Genomic DNA, 18,783 nt, shown 5'->3' with positions numbered 1-18,783 from the left:
GTTATCAGATCCCTTTGGAGTCTACTGAAGTGTGCCAAAAAATCCAAGATCCGAATAGCGAAGGTCGATGAAGCAAAGACCCACTTCTCAAATCTGTCCATCATCCAGGACTCTCGGTTTGGAGGATGGACAGTTGAACTCTCTTTGGCGAGTTCCGTTTTGCTGGCCGCCGCCACCACCCTGGCAGCTATTGCTATTCCCTTAGACCAATGGGGCTGAAAGAATCTTGCCCGGTCTCTGGGGAATACGCTCTATGATGTCAGGAGCCTTCCACGCATGCTGAATGATCAATTTAATTAGTTTGTCTGTAGGTGGGGTGACCCATAAAGTAGATGGCCAGGCACAAAAAGCTTGCAAGAAAACAGATTCCTCAGAGAATGGGTTTGAGGGCTTCCAATCACTCCTTTGTTTTAATATTTCCAGGATGTCTCCAAAGGAAACATCTTCAGGGGATGACGGTGGGGACTCTTCCCCTTCATTGTAATCTATATCCTCAGTGACTGATTCTTCCAGAGAATTCAGGTGCTTCCTCTTGCATGATCTCTTACGGGGTTGCTCCTCAGGGGGAAGTTCTGAGGATGACTCCAAAGAGAGGGACCCTGAACTAGGGTTTCTTGCTGCTCTTGTGTCCACTGTCCAGATGTAGGAGATTATGGCAGATGAGAACCAGAGGAAAAAAGAAGCTATGTACTTAGCATAACATTTGATGTTTGTAGTCCATCTCACCCCTCATTCTTGCACTTGGGTTGGCCTCGACTCGGCAATTCTCTAGCTCAAAATCTTCTGGTTGGCTTGTGGCTAGGAGGTTTCCAATAATGCACCGCTAACATATCCCAGATCTTGTTTGCTGCAAGAAGTAAATATACAGAGACAAAGAACAACCCATGTAGAAAGGTCTCAACATAGAGATAAGGCAGTAGTCACACTACCCCCAGGTCCTCAAGGAGGGGGCAGAAGGGAGGGTTCGTAAGAACGAAGGGCGAGATGGACTGCAAACATTGAACATTATGGTAAGTACATAACTTCTTTATGTTCTGTAGTCCTATCTCGCCTTCATTCTTACAGTTGGGACAGCATCCCTAGCACATTTATCTTGGGTGGTTCACTGGGAAATGCTCTTGAGTACTGTGGAACCAAAGGAAGACCTGTTCCTGGAAGCCATGTCCAATTTGTAGTGAGTAATGAATGTATGAGGTGAAGCCCTATCAAGGCTACCGAAGTAGAAACAGATCTGGCAGAGTGAGCTTTCACCTTGAAGGGAAGATCTTTGCCACTGGACATATAAATAAAGGAAATGCAGCTGGAAATCCAGTGAGACAATGTGGTTTTGGAGACTGGAAGACCCTTCCTTGCACCCGAAAAGGAAATAAAGAATTGATGTGATCTGAAATTCTTAGTTCTGTCGAGATAAAATCGCAATTGTCTATGCACGTCAAGCTGCTGGAATTTGTACTCTGCCTTGTCAGAAAAATCATGGAAGAAAACAGCTAATTCAATGGACTGATTAATATTGGCCTGAGAAGAACCTTAGAAACAAAAGAAGGGTTGGTCCATAAGGAAACCCTATCTCTGTGAAACACCAAATAAGGGGGCTTAATGGAGAGGGCTTGCAGTTCTGGGACCCTCCTGCAGATGTAATGGCCACTAAAAATATAGTTTTCCATGATAGGAACTTGAGGTCACAAGTGCTGAAGGTTCAAAAGGGCTCAAAGTAAGTTTTTGAAGTATAAAATTCAAATCCCAGTGTGCTACCGGATCCATGACTGGAGGTCGTAATAAAGTGGCCCCTTTAAGGAAAGCTCTACACAATCTATGCATCATAAGGTTAGGATCATTAGCCAAATGAAAAGTAGAAATAGCTGCCAGTTGAACTTTAATAGTGGCAGCTGCTGAGCCTTGATGGAACAACTGAGTAAGGAACTCCAAAATGGCAGAGATGAGAGCTGCATAAGGATCGAGGCTTCTCTCACGGGCCCAAAGGGAACACCTTTTCCATTTACTGGTGGTAAGTCTTTCTGGTGGAAGGTTTGTGAAAAGATGTCAGAATATGTACAACATCATGGGAAAAGTCATGATGCTTGACTAAAGATGGAATTTGAACAGCCAAGCTGTCAAATTGAGGGTGTGGAGAGAGGGATGGACCATCCCTGACATGTGCGTCAGTAAATCTGGCACTGGGTCCAGAGTCCAGGGTTCGTCCATTAGATGAGGTCTGAGGAAAAGGAACAAAATCTGTCGAGGCCAGTAAGGAGCAATGAGGATCATTTTGCTTCCAAGGATATTGCTTTCTGAATTACCTTCCATAAGAGGAAATGGTGGGAATGCATAGAGAAGTCCCGAGGGTCAATCGTGAAAGAGTGCATCTCTGGGTGCCTCCCGCTCCGGGGGAATTAGGGTGAAGTAGTTGCTGCATTTGGCATTTACGGGGGTGGCAAAAAGATCGCAGCAGGGCTGACCCCATTTGCGAAAAATCTGTCACACAATGTGTGTGTTCAGTGACCACTCGTGAGGCATCAGAATAGCCCTGCTGAGCCTGTCAGCTATCACATTGGTTTTCCCCGGAATGTGCGTTGCGACCATAAAACATTGGGAAGACTGCCCACTCCCACATTCGAAGGGCCTCTCTGCAAAGGGGATAAGATTTGGTCCCACCTTGTTTATGAACCATGCCACCGGCATATTGTCCAAGTGGATCGCAATCGTCCCTAGAGGGAGAAAGCTTTGAAGTGCTTGCAACGCCAGAAGCACTGCTCTTATCTCCAAGACGTTGATATGCAAATGAGCCTCGTGTTCCTGCCACGTGCCTTGGACTGTTCTCCCTGGATAATGTCCCCCTTCCCCACCCTATCTGGGAGGCATCCGTGGTTACGGTGGGAACAGGGGGAGATGGAACAAATGGTCTGCCTTGGTCAGATGGCTGGACTGGGTCCACCAGCGAAGATCCTGTTTGCATGATTCTGTTATCAGGACGGGAGAGAGGTAGTTGCTGCAGTGACCATTGGGCAAAACGTAACCACTGCGGAACCCTCATGTGCAGTCTGGCTAATGGGACTAATGTTACTGTAGAAGCCATTGTCCCTAAAAATCTGAGCACAGTCTTTGTTTTTGCCTTCCTCTGAGGAAGTAGACTCAAAATTTGTTTCCTGAGATTCTGAATTCTCTCTACAGCTAGGTAAGCCCTCATTGTGACAATATTTATTTCGGCACCAAAATAATTCACATGCTGAGAGGGCGATAATACAGATTTTTGCCAATTTATTGTAATCCCTAGCTGCAGGCAAGTTGAAACGGTAGCGTCCCTGACCAGTAATAGTACATGCCTGGTGGTGGCAGTCAGGAGCCAGTCTTCAAGGTATGGAAACACTTCGAATCCAAGGCATCTCAAGTGAGCCATTACCATTGTCATAAATTTGATGAACACCCTGGGGGCTGTGGTGAGACCAAAGGGCAGGGTGCAAAACTGAAAATGACTGGCCCCCAGCCAGAAGCGTAAGTGACTCCTTGATGCTCTGTTCATTTTGATGTGGTAGTATGCATTTTGGAGATCTATGGAACACATCCAAATGTCTTTCCCTAACAACGGGAGTATCAACTGTAAAGTGACCATTTGGAACTTGGACTTCTGTACAGATTCGTTCAATTTGCCGAGATCCAAAATGGGTTTCAAGTCCCCTGTTCTTTTTGGCACAAAAAAGAATCTGGAGTAAGTCCCTAATCCTACTTGGTCTGCAGGGATGGGTTGGATGACTCTCTTTATGAGCAATTTTTGGATTTCTACAGTTGCTGAATCCCCTGTGATTGGGTGGAACATCTGGGATTCATCTGATCCGAGCAGGGGGAAAAGAGAAGGGAATATGGTAACCTCTGGAAATTACCCTTAACACCCACTTGTCTTGAGTGATATCGCACCAGGCTTCCGGGTATAAGGATATATGTCCCCCGACTGGCTTCAGAAACACGCAGTCGGGCCTCCTTTCAGGAGCACTGATAGGGACGACCATGAAAGGAATCATGGTCTCCCTGGTTCTGCGGGCCTCCCCTTCCTCTAGGGCGGCGTCTACCATTATTTCCTCCTCCTCTGCCTCTGGAGAAGGAATCACCCTGTGCATCCTGGAAAAACCTCTGTGACTTCTTGAACCACATTTTACCACACTTCTGCCCTTTGAGATAGGGTCTAGAAGGAACAGAAAAACAGACTCCCATGGCAGACAGGGTTTTCCCTTCCTGTTCGCACCTGGTGAGTGTGTCCTTTACCTTGGTTCCAAACAACGAGGATCTATCAAAGGGAGTGTTGGTAAATGTAGACTTAAAAGTCTCTGCAAAGTTACATAAGCGCATCCAGGAGTGTCTTCTGAGAGAAACTTCTGAACCCGCTGCCCATCTTGCTCCATGCACTGTATAAGATATCAGCCGCATGGAGGAGTTTGTGATACAATTTAAGGTAGACATCTGTGTGTTAAACTTCTCAGACACCGCTTCAGATACGTCACCCTGTAGAGTCTCTCCCAGTTCTTTTAGGAGATCTCTCTGGAGCCTAGTGAAGTGAGACAGGTAGTTCAGCGATCTAAGTGTAAAAGCCGCTGAAGAAAAGATAGGCTTCCCATACCTATCCATTGTTCGAGACTCCTTGTTTGGTGGATGGACAATGGAGGACGTTTCAGAAGGTTCCTTTTTGGTGGCTGCTGCCACCACCATGGCATCTACTGGCATGCCTTTGGTGAGAAAACTTTGTCTGGAGGTGCTGACAAGAATTTATTAGGTCTTCTACTATCAGGAGAAGTATCAGGAGATTCTCACACCTTTCGACTTACTAGATCCAATAGCTCATCAAAAGGTGGAGACACCGAAGAGGCGGAGGGTTGAGACCCGAAAGCCTTCAGATACACTGACTCCTCATCAGAAGGGGAGGTGGTGAGCCAGCTGCCTCTCTATTTCAGGATCTCAAGGATATCTGCGAAGGAGATATCATCAGAGGACGACTTGGAGGACCCTTCTGACTCCTCGAGGTCAGTGTCTGATGTAATGGACTCATCGGGGGAGTCAAAATGTTTCCTCTTACAAGTTTTCTTCCAAGGGGGATCCTCAGAAGGATATTCTGGGGAGACCTCGGAAGACTGGGGACCACTCATGGAGGTTTCCTGAGGCTGCGAGTCTCTGCTGTGTTGGATGAGAGAAGGCGCTGAGACTGAAGTCGGCACTTTAGGAGGAAGAGTGTCGGTACCCCTGGTTGGAACTGAAGACCTGGACAGAACACTCCTCATCACCTCGAAAGCCTATCCTCCCGGCTTCAAGAATGCCCCCCTCTCCGAAGGTGCAGAGGTAGTCCTCGGAGCTGAGGAGATAGGCTCCGAGACAGATGTGGGGTCCAAACTCATCCGAGCCGAAGCTCCGAGAGGTAGGCTCGGAACCGAAGAAGTTTGGGTCCAAGCGTCCCCCTCGGGCCCGACCGGAGAGCTTAGGACCCTAGACCCCATGGATAGTGCCGAAAGGGTCAGAGCGGATATCAAAACCAAGAGACCAACTGAGGTAGCTGGATCCAACCTTTCCACTACATGCGGCACCGACATCTCTGACTCCGATGTGCCAGAGTGGTTCGGAGGAGGAACATCGACAGGGTGTATGGGCATATTAGGCTCCGGAGTTGACTGGGACGGAGCCGAAAGTAAATTTGCCAGCGCCGAAGTCTGAAGTAGTCTGCGCACCACTCTCTCAACGTCCTCATCAGAAGGGCTCCTAGAGGACCTGGAGGATAGAGTGGGGGACCTAGATCGCTGAAAAATAGGTGACCTGAGAGTCGGAGAAACTGGGCGGAGTTCAGCTGACCGGCTCCAAGACACAGACTTAGTTATCGGCTCAGAAACTCCTGGAGCCGAAACTGATTGTTCCACATCAGAAACCTCTGTTGGCACCGAGATTAGTGGAGCAACGAGGATGTAGTCAGTTTGGCGATTTTGTCTGGCAGCTCCGACGACACCGAATGAGTGGGAGACCACCTTTTTGTGGATTTGGCTTTGTCTTTCTAGGAAGATGGCGACTTAGAACTGGAGGACGAAGAAGCCAAGTCATCCTCAAAAGAATGCTTTAATAGGCCTTTCAAAATGAGTTTGTTCTTTCTCTCTCTCTTGAAGAATTAGAAGTTATGTACCTACCATAACGTTCCATGTTAGTTGTCTTCTCTCGCCTTCTTTCTTGCTGGATGGGTTCGGAGCCGATCCTTGGCACCGACTCGGCACTTGCTAAGCTCGAGAGTCACTTTTACCAGCTCGAGGCAGCCACCATATCCCATGATGCAAGGCGGTAATTACCCAGATCTCATTTGGTATCTAGAGGAAAAACTGCCTATAAAACTTTCCACTAAGGAAAGAGAAACAACTAACCTAAAAAGGCTGTAAAGGGAAACCAGGTAATCAAGGTCAAGAACTAACTGGTGTCCAAGGAAGAAGAATCTTCCAGAGAAAAAGGGAGATCAAGGTCTGTCCAGGCTAGGGGGACAGGAGGGAGGGACGCAAGAAAGAAGGCGAGAGAAGACAACTAACATGGAACGTTATGGTAGGTACATAACTTCTAAATGTTAAGTTGTCAATCTCGCCTTCATTCTTGCTGGATGGGACCGCGTCCCTAGCACCTCTATCCTGGGTGGCTCAGTGGAACAGACTCTTGAGAACTGTGGAACCAAAGCTTGCCCTGTCCCTGGAGGCCAAATCCAATTTGTAATGAGAAATGAAGGTATGAGGAGTGGCCCAAGTGGCTGCTGCACAAATAGTATCTAAGGGTAGCCTAGCCTGAAAAGCTGTAGAAGAGGCTAGACCTCTTGTGGAATGTGCTTTAGGTTTTGAGCTCAGATGTTTGCCCCTAAGCTGATAAATATCAGAAATGGTGGAAGATAGCCATCTGGATAAGGTCACTTTAGAAACAGGGAGACCTTTTCTATTTTCAGCATAAGAAAGGAAGAGCTGATCAGACTTCCTAAATTGTTTAGTTCTGTCCAAGTAATATCTGAGTTGGCGGTGAACATCTAGGTAATGTAATTTTGGTCCGCCCTGTTAGAATAATTTGGAAAAAATACAGGAAGATCAATGGATTGGTTTAAATTTGTCTTAGAAGCAACCTTGGGCAAAAAGGATGGATTGGTTCTCAAGGATACTCTGTCCTTGTGGAAGACCAAATAAGGGGGACGAACAGAGAGGGCATGAAGTTCAGACACTCTTCTAGCCGTGGTAATGGCGACAAGAAAAAGTGTCTTCCAAGAAAGAAACTTTAATGAACATGAAGCAGCCGGCTCGAAAGGGGGAAGTATCAAGGATGTCAGCACTAAATTTAGGTCCCACTGTGGTGGAGGATCCCTAACAGGGGGTTTAAGAAGGAACACTCCTTTGAGAAAGGCTTTACAAAGTTTGTGGGACATAATGTTGTGGTCTGCAAATCCGACATGAAAATTCGAGATTGCTGCCAACTGAACTTTGACTGTGGAAGACGAGGAACCTGAGTGAAATATTTCCGCTAGAAAATCCAAGACTGATTGAATAGGGGCAGTAAATGGATCTATGTTCTTAGATTTTGTCCAAAGGGAGAAGCGTTTCCACTTGCTAGAGTAAATCCTCCTGGTAGAGGACTTAAGAGAAGCTACTATGATGTCTCTAATGGGGTTAGAGATCATAGGAAGCCTGGCTAAGGAAGGAAGTGGAGCAACCAAGCTGTGAGGTTGAGGGAAGGAATGGACCGGTGCAGTTGACCCGACTGGTGGGTCAGAAGATCTGGAGCTGGGTCCAGATGCCAAGGCTGCACCAAGAGATGGCGATGAAGGAACGGGAACCAAATTTGTCGAGGCCAGTAAGGGGCACTGAGAATCATTTTGGCTCTCAAAACGGTAGCTTTCTGGAGTACCTGTGGTATCAATGGAAAGGGAGGAAAAGCATAAAGGAGTCCCCGGGGCCAATCTTGGGTAAGAGTGTCTCTGGGGGGATGGCCCGGAAGTGGGAAGAGAGAGAAGAAGTCTGGGCATTTGCTGTTTTGAGGTGTAGCAAAAAGATCGCAGCATGGGTGGCCCCACTTCTGAAAAATCTACTCCGCTATGGATTGCTTGAGAGACCACTCGTGAGGCATGAGTATAGCTTTGCTCAATCTGTCCGCTATTATGTTGGTTTTCCCAGGGATATGCGTTGCTACCAGAAACCGAAGAGAGGAGATCGCCCATTGCCAAAGTCTGAGAGCCTCTCGACACAAGGGATAGGACTTGGTTCCGCCCTGCTTGTTGATGTACCACACCACGGACATGTTGTCCGTGTGAACTGCAATAGTTCCTAAGGGAAGAAAGTCGTTGAGGGCTTGCAATGTTAAAAGCACTGCTCTCATCTCTAGGACATTTATGTGCAGGTGGTATTCGAACGGTTGCCACGTGCCCATGAACCATCCTGCCCTGATAATGCCCCCCCCCCACCCGATCAGGGAAGCATCCGAAGTGACCGTGGCTACCAGGGCCGTGGGAACAAATGGTCTGCCCTGATGGACTAGAGGAGAGGAAATCCACCAGGATAGATGGTTCTTGCAGGTCTGTGTCACCAGGATCTTGTGACGCATGGGAAGCTGCTGGAAGGACCATTGTGTGAACAACATCCATTGTAGGAGACGCATGTAAAAACGGGCCAGAGGAAGACGTGTGATGGCAGCCGCCATGAGGCCCAACACTTTTAGGACCAACCTGGCTTGTACCCTTTTGCTGGCAAGGATGATCCAAATGTGGTTTTGGATATCTAGGATTCTCTGACTTGTTAGGTTTGCTGACATCCGAGCAGTGTCTAGATTTGCGCTTATAAAGGTAATAGATTGGCAGGGCGATAAGGAGGACTTTTTGAAGTTGACCGAAATTCCCAACTGACTGCAGAGACGTAGGGTGTAATCTCTGGCTTGGAGAAGCTGATGCCTGGTGGTGGCTGAGAGGAGCCAGTCGTCGAGATAAGGAAACACCTGGAATCCTTGACGTCTCAGGTGAGCCGTGACCACTGCCATGCATTTGGTGAACACTCTGGGGGCTGTAGTGAGACCAAAGGGCAGGGCTCTGAATTGAAAATGACTGGTCCCCAGCCGAAAGCGGAGAAACCTTCTGGAGCGTCTGTGGATTTTTATGTGATAGTATGCATCCTGAAGGTCTATAGAGCACATCCAGCCGAGGTTCGGCTCCGAACCCAAGTGTAAGAATGAAGGCGAGAAAGGACTACAGAACATCAAATATATGGCACTCCAACAGGGATGGAACCAACTGGGAACCTGCTGAGGCTAAAGCTCTCAACATAATCTTAAAGGCAGGCCCACCCGAACAGGGATGGCAGCCCGGAATTGAGAAAGACAACCTCAGTACTGAGGTCACACCCCGCTCCAATGAGCCACCTCTCACAGTAGGAGCCGAGAGAGAACTTAAAACTACCATGGTCCTGAGAGCCACAGACAGCACCATAGAAAAAAAAAATTGGAGCCAGTCCAAGGATCTCATAACCAGTAGCCAAATCATGGTCCTGTGGGTGCAATGGTTCCAATGGAGCCAAAGACCGCAAAGTAGATTCTGGCACCAAGGCAGTTGGCACAGGAAGCATCAAAGCAATGGGCTCCAAGACCCAGGGGGAGGTTGAAGGAGGAATATATGTAGGAGTTCTGGGAGAATAAGCCTCATCTCTGGAAGGGAGCTCCAAGAGGATGCAGGAAGGCCTGTGGCTGCCAAGAGCTGATTCACTAATCTGACTACATCCAACTCTGATAGACTCCTGGAGGAATGAATTGACATTCCCGAAGGAGATTCAGGTCTGTCCACAAAGGGATACAGCTGCTGGCCCAAAAAGGGTCTACTGAAGGAGAATATCTAGTCCGGGGAGTAGTTATAACATCCACCTTCGGCACCATGGTCTGCTGCATAGAGGGAGAAGATGGAACCAAATGAGTAGGTGTAACAATTGTTGGTGCTGGAGAGGTCTTCAGCGCCGAAGCCGTGGTCAGTGCTGAAGTGGCTTGAGTAAGATGATCAACAGTAGACAGCACCATTGCTGATTTAGATGTCTTCATTGCCGGAGCAGAAGACAATGACATTTTTTGGTACTTTTGCCTTCGGTTCCGAAGAAACTGTCAGAACCTGGGATTTTTGAGATTTTGAGTCATATACCTTAGGGGAAGATGGTACCGAATGGCTCCATTTCTTTGCCTCAGACTTTGTAGATTTTGAAGTCTCCACCTCACATAGAGCTTCACTAAAGGGACACTTTAATAAGCTTTTTAGAATTAACTTGTTTCTTCTCTCTGCAAGAGTTTGAGCACTAAAGCCCTTATAAATATCACAAGGAATTTCCTGATGAGGGAAACCTAGACAGTAGACACAAAAAATATGCCCATCAGAATTTGGCATCTTTCTGCCAAAGTCCTTACATTGTTTAAACCCAGAGGTCCCTTTTTATTTCTCTGCCATGTTGTCCAGTCAAAACACATCACACACACACACACACACACACACACACACACACACACACACACACACACACACACACACACACACACACACACACACTAGCTAAGAGAGAAAAAGGGAGAAAAAAAGGTTATCGAAGAGAAATAATTAAGTGTGTGTGTGTGTTAAGATATGCCAACTATGGTATATCTATAATACCCACACTGGTAAAGGAAGTGAAAGAAAGACAAGAAAAAATACCACACTGGTAAAGGAAGTGAAAGAAAGACAAGAAAAAATACCAATGATGGTATGAAAGGGTTACCGACAGTAAGTGGAAAGGAGAGGCCTAATACCATCAATGGTAAAAGAGAAATTCAGTGAGATAAAAGTGGGGGTTGAAAGCTTCAAAAAGAGTCTCTCACACGAAAAAGACTCAAACGACACTAAGTATTAAGGAATTCGAGAGTTTTAAAGTGGTATAATTAGACTAATAAGAACAATTTTAAGCACTTAGTTGAGAACATTGGCTGACGCGTCCAGTTTTCTACACCGTAAACAAGATCTGAGGCAATGGGAAGATAGGCAGTATGGGTAGAGCCTTAGCTCAAGAGTTTTTGGCTGGCGCAAGCTTTGTATAATGGTCAAGTTGGTTCCGAAGGATCAGAACCGAACCTATCAGTCAAGAATGAATGAAGATTTTCAACATCAGATATATAGTTTTCCAAGAGAAGACCTTGATATCACATGTAGCTGCTGGTTCAACAGAGGATTGTATAATTTCTTGCAGCAGCATATTCAGGTCCCAAGGAGGAGTAGGGTCTTTATAAGGGGAATTAAACAAGAGTACCCTTCAGAAAAGCTTTAGAGTTTGTGTGAAGCAATTGAAGATCCATGATATCCAATGTGAAAATTGGAAACTGCAACTAGTTGTACTCTTATTGTAAAAGTTGCTCCATCATTTAACAACTGGGCCACGAGCTCAAGGATTCTATGAATTGGAGCTGAGAATGGGTCCAGGTCATTCTGTTGTGCCCAGAAAACAAACCTTTTCTAAGCTGGATTTATCTCAAAGTTCAGATTAACATATTTTCTTAAACTGTGTTTTTATAATGATTGAACAATTATTCAATTATTTAATTGCTTTAACTTTTGTATGAATGAGAAGTGTTTTTTTATTCAGTCTGAAGAAGTGCTTACTTGTGCTGGTTGAACATTAAAGAACCTGCGTTGTGACCATTTTATTTCTTGTTTTTTGTGCTGCGTTTCAGTTTTTGCAGTATTGGATTTAGGATTGGATTAGTCATGAGCAGCCAACTAGACAACAGTTTTATGGTTCTGCCATCAGGGTTTACGCTACATGATACCCCTAATGTTTCCCTTCTCCTTAACCAGGATGGCAATATGAGTAATGCAAACAAAACTACTGGCAAACTCACTTACAAGGCAAATGTGCATAATGTATCTAAGCCTGTGTTTCGTTCTACCAGAGATGAATTATTATGTGACTGTTTAGCAGCCCCATTGAATCCGTTTGGGGATACTGCAGTCACAAATGAAAGACAAGTTGGTTCAAGTTTAATTCATCATTTCTCTTCTTTAGAAAAAGATCTTGTTAAAGTAAAACGGCTTCAGTGGTATGTTCTTTTTTTTTTTGAAAGCAGTATCGCCATTAAAAGAGTGCCTAAAGGGCTCAGGATTAATAAAATGCCAGTAGGCAATGATTTGCCAAAAGAACTGATTGAAAGATGGGTGGAGCTAAACCAAAAAAACAGCAAGGAGTATATGGAGATGCCTGTGGATCACTACAAGCAAAAAAATGTACAAACTCGATGAAGTAATTAAATCCAACGATTTTTTACTTAAAGAAGCCTCTACCACTGAGAATTTTGAAACGAGGCTTTGCCTCATACAGGACAAATTAATCAAAGAAAACGAGGACCTAAAGAAAAGAAAATTCAAAAAATTCGAGAGAGACCACTTGGATTATGAACAAAGTGTCACATATACTTTTAACTCCTATGCTGAGACAGGGGAGATTAGTGATCTAGTCCCTGAGGATGATAACCAGGTTTTTGTTGCTGTACTGGAAGTAAGAAGATCTGAACGGCTTGCAAAAAAGGGGCCAAGAGAAGTTCAGTTTGCTAACAACAACAATGGCAACTACAATTTGAACTGTAATAATTTTTCATCGAAAGAGTCCATGGAAGTAGCAGCCCAGCTTCCTTTTCAGTCCTTGAATGTATATCAGGATACGGGCACCGGAAAACAGATTTGGGCACAAGTTTCAGCAGGCCCAGAAAGGGTCAATCAACATGAAAAGGGGAAAACCTCTTGAGGCAATTTTGCTTGGAGGAGAAAGAAGAACAATGCACAAACATAAAAGGTAATTCCCCTGATTGTGACTTTAAAATTGTTAACTTATCACATATACTGCTAGACTGTAATGAAGTTTGTGTTCTTAGCAAATGATGGACTTTTGTACCTATGTCTCGTGCTAACATTTGTGAGACTATGAATTATCTAAGGGATTTTATCAGACAGTTGAATTTGAAGTTTTTGTATAACAATGCACATGAAAATGAAAATGTTAACATTTTGAGAGGTATATGTAATAAACCAAGTTATTTTAATCCTCCATTAAGGTCTGAACTGAAGGCTTTTCAAAATGTTATGTAAAAGCAATTGGGAGATTTGTTAATGAAAATCCTGTTAACAAATTGCTCAGTTTAACTAAAGATGAATGTCTTGCTTTAAATAGAATAAAAAATTATGAAAAAAATGCGATATTAAAAGCAGATAAAGGCAATTCATTAGTTGTTTTTGACAAAGATGCTTATATAGAAGCTATGAATGCAATGTTACAAGATGAAAATTATTATAAAAAAGTGACTTTGAACTCTATCAAAAAATCTTAACAGTTTCACTGATTCATTAATTGAAGAGTGGCTATGTGATGGTAGGATTGCAAGCAAAGAAGCTAGTTTCTTATCCAAAAACAATCATGTAATTAGTAAGAGCTTTGGCTTGCCAAAATTAGACAAAGTTTTAGATTGTCCACCACTGCTAGTGGCGGTACTAAGACGAAAGCCATGGCTATATTTATTGATAAAAAGGTGCAAAAGCTAGTGGAACTAGGCAAGACTTGTATACATGACACATTTGCCTTTACCAAAAGTATTAAGGAAATTGAAGTAGGAGAAAAAGAAGTTATGTACTGACCATAATGTTCCATCTGAATAGTTCTACTTCATTTGTCTTCAACCTGTAGGTCTTCGGATCAGACACAGCCGCATTTTCCAGCTATCGCTTCGAGCTCCAAGAACCTCCCCTTATCCATAATACTTCCCTGTCTCCCTTCAGACTGAATTTGTTGCCTAACAAGAACAGACACCTGACCCAATAACACCTTATCTACCAAAATAACCAACAGACACAACCTTAGCCTAGGCAAAGCCAAGGATCCCAACCGTAACAATCCGAAGACATATCATATCCTGAAGATAAGGTTATGGGGAAGGAGGGAGGGACGGCTGAAGACAAATGAAACAGAACTACTCAGATGAAACGTTATGGTGAGTACATAACTTCTTTATCTGAAGTAGTTTACTTCATTTCCTCTTCAACCTGTGGGACAGAGTCCCCAGCTACCTAATTCTTGGGTGGCCCTCATGGAAGGATGTTCTGGAGCACTGCAGAGCCGAAGGATGCTCTACTCCTACAGACAATGTCTAATTTGTAATGCGAGATAAAGGTATGAGATGAGGCCCAATTGACAGCTGAACAAATGTCATCCAAAGATACTTTAGACCAAAAGGCTGCTGATGTAGCCATAGATCGGGTCGAATGAGCCTTCACTTTTCCTGGTATAGGCAGACCCCACTCTGAGTAAGCTCAGCCAATGGATTGTGAAATCCAGTGAACAATTGTCACTTTTGAGACTGGTTTACCAAAGAAGGGCTTGGCATAAGACACAAAAAGCTGGCCAGATTTGCGGAAAGGTTTAGTCCTGTGAAGGCAAAACCTCAGCTGTCTATGTACATCCAGTAAATGCAATTTATATTCCCCCTTGTTTTGGTAGTTAGGAAAAATAAACTGGCAAGTTTATAGTCTGGCTAATATTGGCTTCCAAAGCTACCTTGAAAAGGAAGGAAGGGTTAATGCGAAGCGACACCCTGACTTTATGAAAAATCATGTGGGGCACTTTGATTGAAAGAGTCTGAAGCTCCGACACTCTTTTGGCGGAGGTAATGGCGACCAAGAAAGTAGTTTTCCATATCAAAAATTGCAAATCTACTAAAGCCGCAAGCTCAAAACGGGGAGAAACTAACGCCTGCAACAACAAGGTAAGGTCCCACAGAGGGATAGGATCCTTTACGGGGGGAGGGGGTGTCTAAGAAGAAAATCACCTTTAAGAAAGGTCTTGCACAGTTTACAGGAAGCCAAAGAAGACAAATTAATTCCCACGTGAAAATTAGATATGGCTGCCAGCTGAATCTTAACCGTAGAACTGGCGCCCTGTTGAAAAATGCTAGCTAGAAAATCTAGAACTGCTGACAGAAATGCGTAAAAGGATCCAAGGACCGCTGAGTGGCCCATATAGAAAAATGTTTCCATTTACTACAATAGACTTTCCTGGTAGAAGATTTGTGAGCCGCTACAAGGATGGACTTAACAAGGGATGACAACCCGAGAGTCCTAATAATCATGGAAACCGGACCAGTCAAGCCGTGAGCCTCAGACTGTCCAGATATGGGCATGGAATCCCCAAAGAGTGTGAGATAAGATCCAGAAATGGATCCAGAATCCATGGTAGAATAACTAGATGAGACCTGAGTAAGGGAACCAAACCTGTCAAGACCAGAATGGGACGATGAGGATAACAGTGCTCATCAGCCTTCGAGCTTTCTGCAGAAACTTTGACATGAGGGGAAGAAAAAACTCACTGAATTTCACATTGGAAAGGGATGTGAAGAGATCACAGCAAGGACGATCCCACTCTTGGAAGATCTGTTCCGCTACTGAAGGATTCAGAGATCACTCGTAAGGCATCAGGATAGATCTGCTCAGCCTGTCTGCTAGAATGTTGGACCGTCTTGGAATGTGCATTGCCACCAGAAAACGGCCGGTGGAAATCCCCCATTCCCACACTCTCACAGCTTCAAGACACAGGGGATAAGATCGGGACCCCCCCCTGTTTGTTGATATGCCACACCACTGATATACTGTCCGTCTGAATTGCAATTGTTCCTAGAGGAAGAACAGCATGAAGGGTCTGCAATGCAAGAAGAACTGCTCTCATCTCTAGAACACTGATATGGAGATAGGTCTAGGAAGGGGACCATGTGCCTTGGACTGTCCTTCCCGAACAGTGCCACTCTCGACCCCATTAGGGAGGCGTCCATAGTCACCATGTTCTTGGGCAAGGCAGGTTGAAACGCATCTCCCTTGAAGAGATCCGGAGACTGAATCCACCACCAAAGGGAATCCCTGCATGCTTTCGAGATTTTTCACTAGAAAGGACAAAGGGAGGTCTAATAGAGACCACTGAACCGCCAGTGTCCACTGCAGTACTCTCATATGGAGACGTGCCATAGGAAGAAGAGTGATTGTTGCCACCAATCGAACCTAATGCCCTCAACACTGCTTCGGAAGACGGAGATCGAGTCTGAAGAATGTGCAGGATGTGTAAGCTCAGATTGCGTAACCTGTCTGACATGAGGAACACCCTCGTTTGTACTATGTCCAGCCATCCCCCAATGAAGTCCAGCACCTGAACCATAAGTAAGGCACACTTGTTCATATTGATTGTGATGCTCAACTTGTTGGCTAGCCGAACAAAGGATTCCCTGGCTTGACAAAGTTGATGCTCTGAAGGGGCAGTAAAGAGCCAATCGTCCAGGTACGGAAAGACCTGAATGCCCTGAAGCCTCAGGTGAGCAGCTACTATTGTCATTACTTTGGTGAACACCCAGGGGGCTGTGGTGAGACCAAAGGGAAGGGCTTGAAACTGGTAATGATTGGCTCCCAGCCGGAAGTGGAGAAACCTCCGGGAGCGCCTGTCCATCTTGATGTGGTAGTATGCGTCCTGGAGAATCATCAAGCACATCAGTCTCTGGCCTGCAGACAGGGCAGGATAGATTGAATCGTGACCATCCTAAATTTTGTCTTGGTTACACACAGGTTAAATTGGGACAGATCCAAAACTGGTCAGAGGTCCTCCGTCTTCTTTGGCACTAAAAAGAACCTTGAATAATCCCCGGATCTGGATTGGACTGGGGGGAACCGTTGGATGACTCGCTTTCGTAGCAGAGATTCTATTTGCACTGCTGCCTACTCCCGCTGCATGGGTGGAACGTTGGGTGGGGGACTTTGTTGGATGGGGAAAGTTCTTTGAACGGAACGAAATATCCTCAGGATATGATTCGTAACACCCACTGATCTGTTGTGATGAACTCCCAAGCTAGTGCGTGCAGCGACAAACTGCCCCTGACTGCCTCCAGAGATGGACAGTCGGACAACCCCTCAGGGCTGCTGCCGGGGTTTCTCCGAGAAAGGTTCTCAGGACCCGAAGTTCTTAGGACCTCCTCTGCCACTAGGGCAATGTCTATCAAACCCCCCCCCCCCTGCCTTTGGGGGATGGCGAGTCCTGAGCATCCCGGCAAAACGCCTGAGACATGCAGAACCACATCTTCTTCTGGCCTTGCTGGTTCCTGGGAAAAGGACCTTTGAGGCGAAGAGAAGCGGATCCTGATGCCAGTGTCTTCTCATCCTTCTCACTTTGGACCAAGGTCTCTCTTACTGTCTTCCCGAAAAAAAAAAGTGGAGTCAGGCATGACACCTGATGGCACTGCCTGTACCCACCACCCATGCAGCTCCTTCCATGGCGTGGGAGAGCAAACGCAATGACATGTTCACTACAGCTTTAAGGGTGGCCATTCGTGCATTGAAAGTCTTCCTGTCATCTGCCGACATGGACCCTTGGGTAGACTCCATGATTTCTCTGACTAGATCTCTCTGGAGTCGGGCAACATGTACCAAATAGTTCAACGCTCTCACAGAGAAGGTTGCTGACATGTAAGCTTGCTTCCCAAAACGATCCAACATCCTAGACTCTTAGTCAGGAGGATGGACTGTGGACCTCTCCTGTGCGAGCTCCTTTTTGGTGGCCGCCGGCACCATCATACCATCTACAGGGTACCCCTTTAGCCAGTGCAGCTTGTCTGCGGGGGGGGGGACTTAAAACTTTGACCGGATGCTTTGGTATTGACTCTGCGGTGTCCAGCTTCTTCCAAGCCTTAGATGTTATTAACTCCACAAGTGGATCGGCTGGAGGGGACACACAAGAGGTAGATGGGCCCGAGCCGAATGCCTCCAGAAACACGGACTCGTCGGAGGTCGGTTTTGGGGCAAACCACCCCCTTTGGCGAATGATCTTTATAATGTCTCCAAAGGAGACCTCATCTGGGGTGACCTTGGGGAACCTTCCCCTTCTTCCAGGTCTGTGTCTTGGTGAGGGACTCTGGGGGAGAGTCCAAGTGCCTCCTCACGCACATGTGCTTGCGGGGAGCTTCCACAGGGAGACTATCTGGGGAGGCCTCGCAGACGGGTTGATTCAAAAGCGAGACTACCTGGGGCACTACTGCTATGGGCTGACCCTGAGAGGGCAAGATGGTCGAAACCACACTCAAAGTCAGGGGGTCCGGATGGATTCTGAGGACTAGATAGTCTGACACCTCGACTCTGCTAGAATCCTCTCCACCACAGCAAATGCAGAGGGGGAACGGCCTTCCTGGACAGACAAAGCTGAAGCTGCTCACCCTTTGACCCAACAAGGGCCGATATGTTGAGATGTCGAGAGGTACGCTCCTCTTCCATATACTTGGAGAACACCCCCTCTGATCCAACCCTAAGGCTTCGGTTCCGACAGCTCGGATCCAAACTGGTCAGATCTGACACACTCAAGGCAACTGCAGGCATCGAGGTAAAGGGTACCATCAGCGCCGACCCCTCTACTCTGAGCGTCCTTGGATCCAATGACTCCGAAACTGAAGGTTGGATCGGAGAAGGAGTAATAGGACAGAATATGGGCTGAAAAGGCCCTGCTCCGGAGGGAGGCAGCCCTGGTAAGACCACCATCTGAATTTGAGTGAGGATGAACCTTTGCATCATCTTGTCTATCTCCCCTTCCGAAAGGCTCTGCATGAAGGGGAAGGACGCTGCCAAAGCTGGGCAGGAATGCGGATGGTGTGGGAGATACCTAGACAGCGACCGGCTTACTCTAACTTCAGGCTCAGGTGGAAACCTTGGGGACCTGAGCTGAGGGGAAACAGGCCTGGAAACAGGCTTTTCCTTCA

This window comes from Protopterus annectens, chromosome 8.part0 (assembly GCF_019279795.1).
Source record: "Protopterus annectens isolate FY-2018-M chromosome 8.part0, PAN1.0, whole genome shotgun sequence".
In the NCBI taxonomy this organism is placed as follows: domain Eukaryota; kingdom Metazoa; phylum Chordata; order Ceratodontiformes; family Protopteridae; genus Protopterus; species Protopterus annectens.
This window is presented reverse-complemented; position numbering follows the sequence as displayed.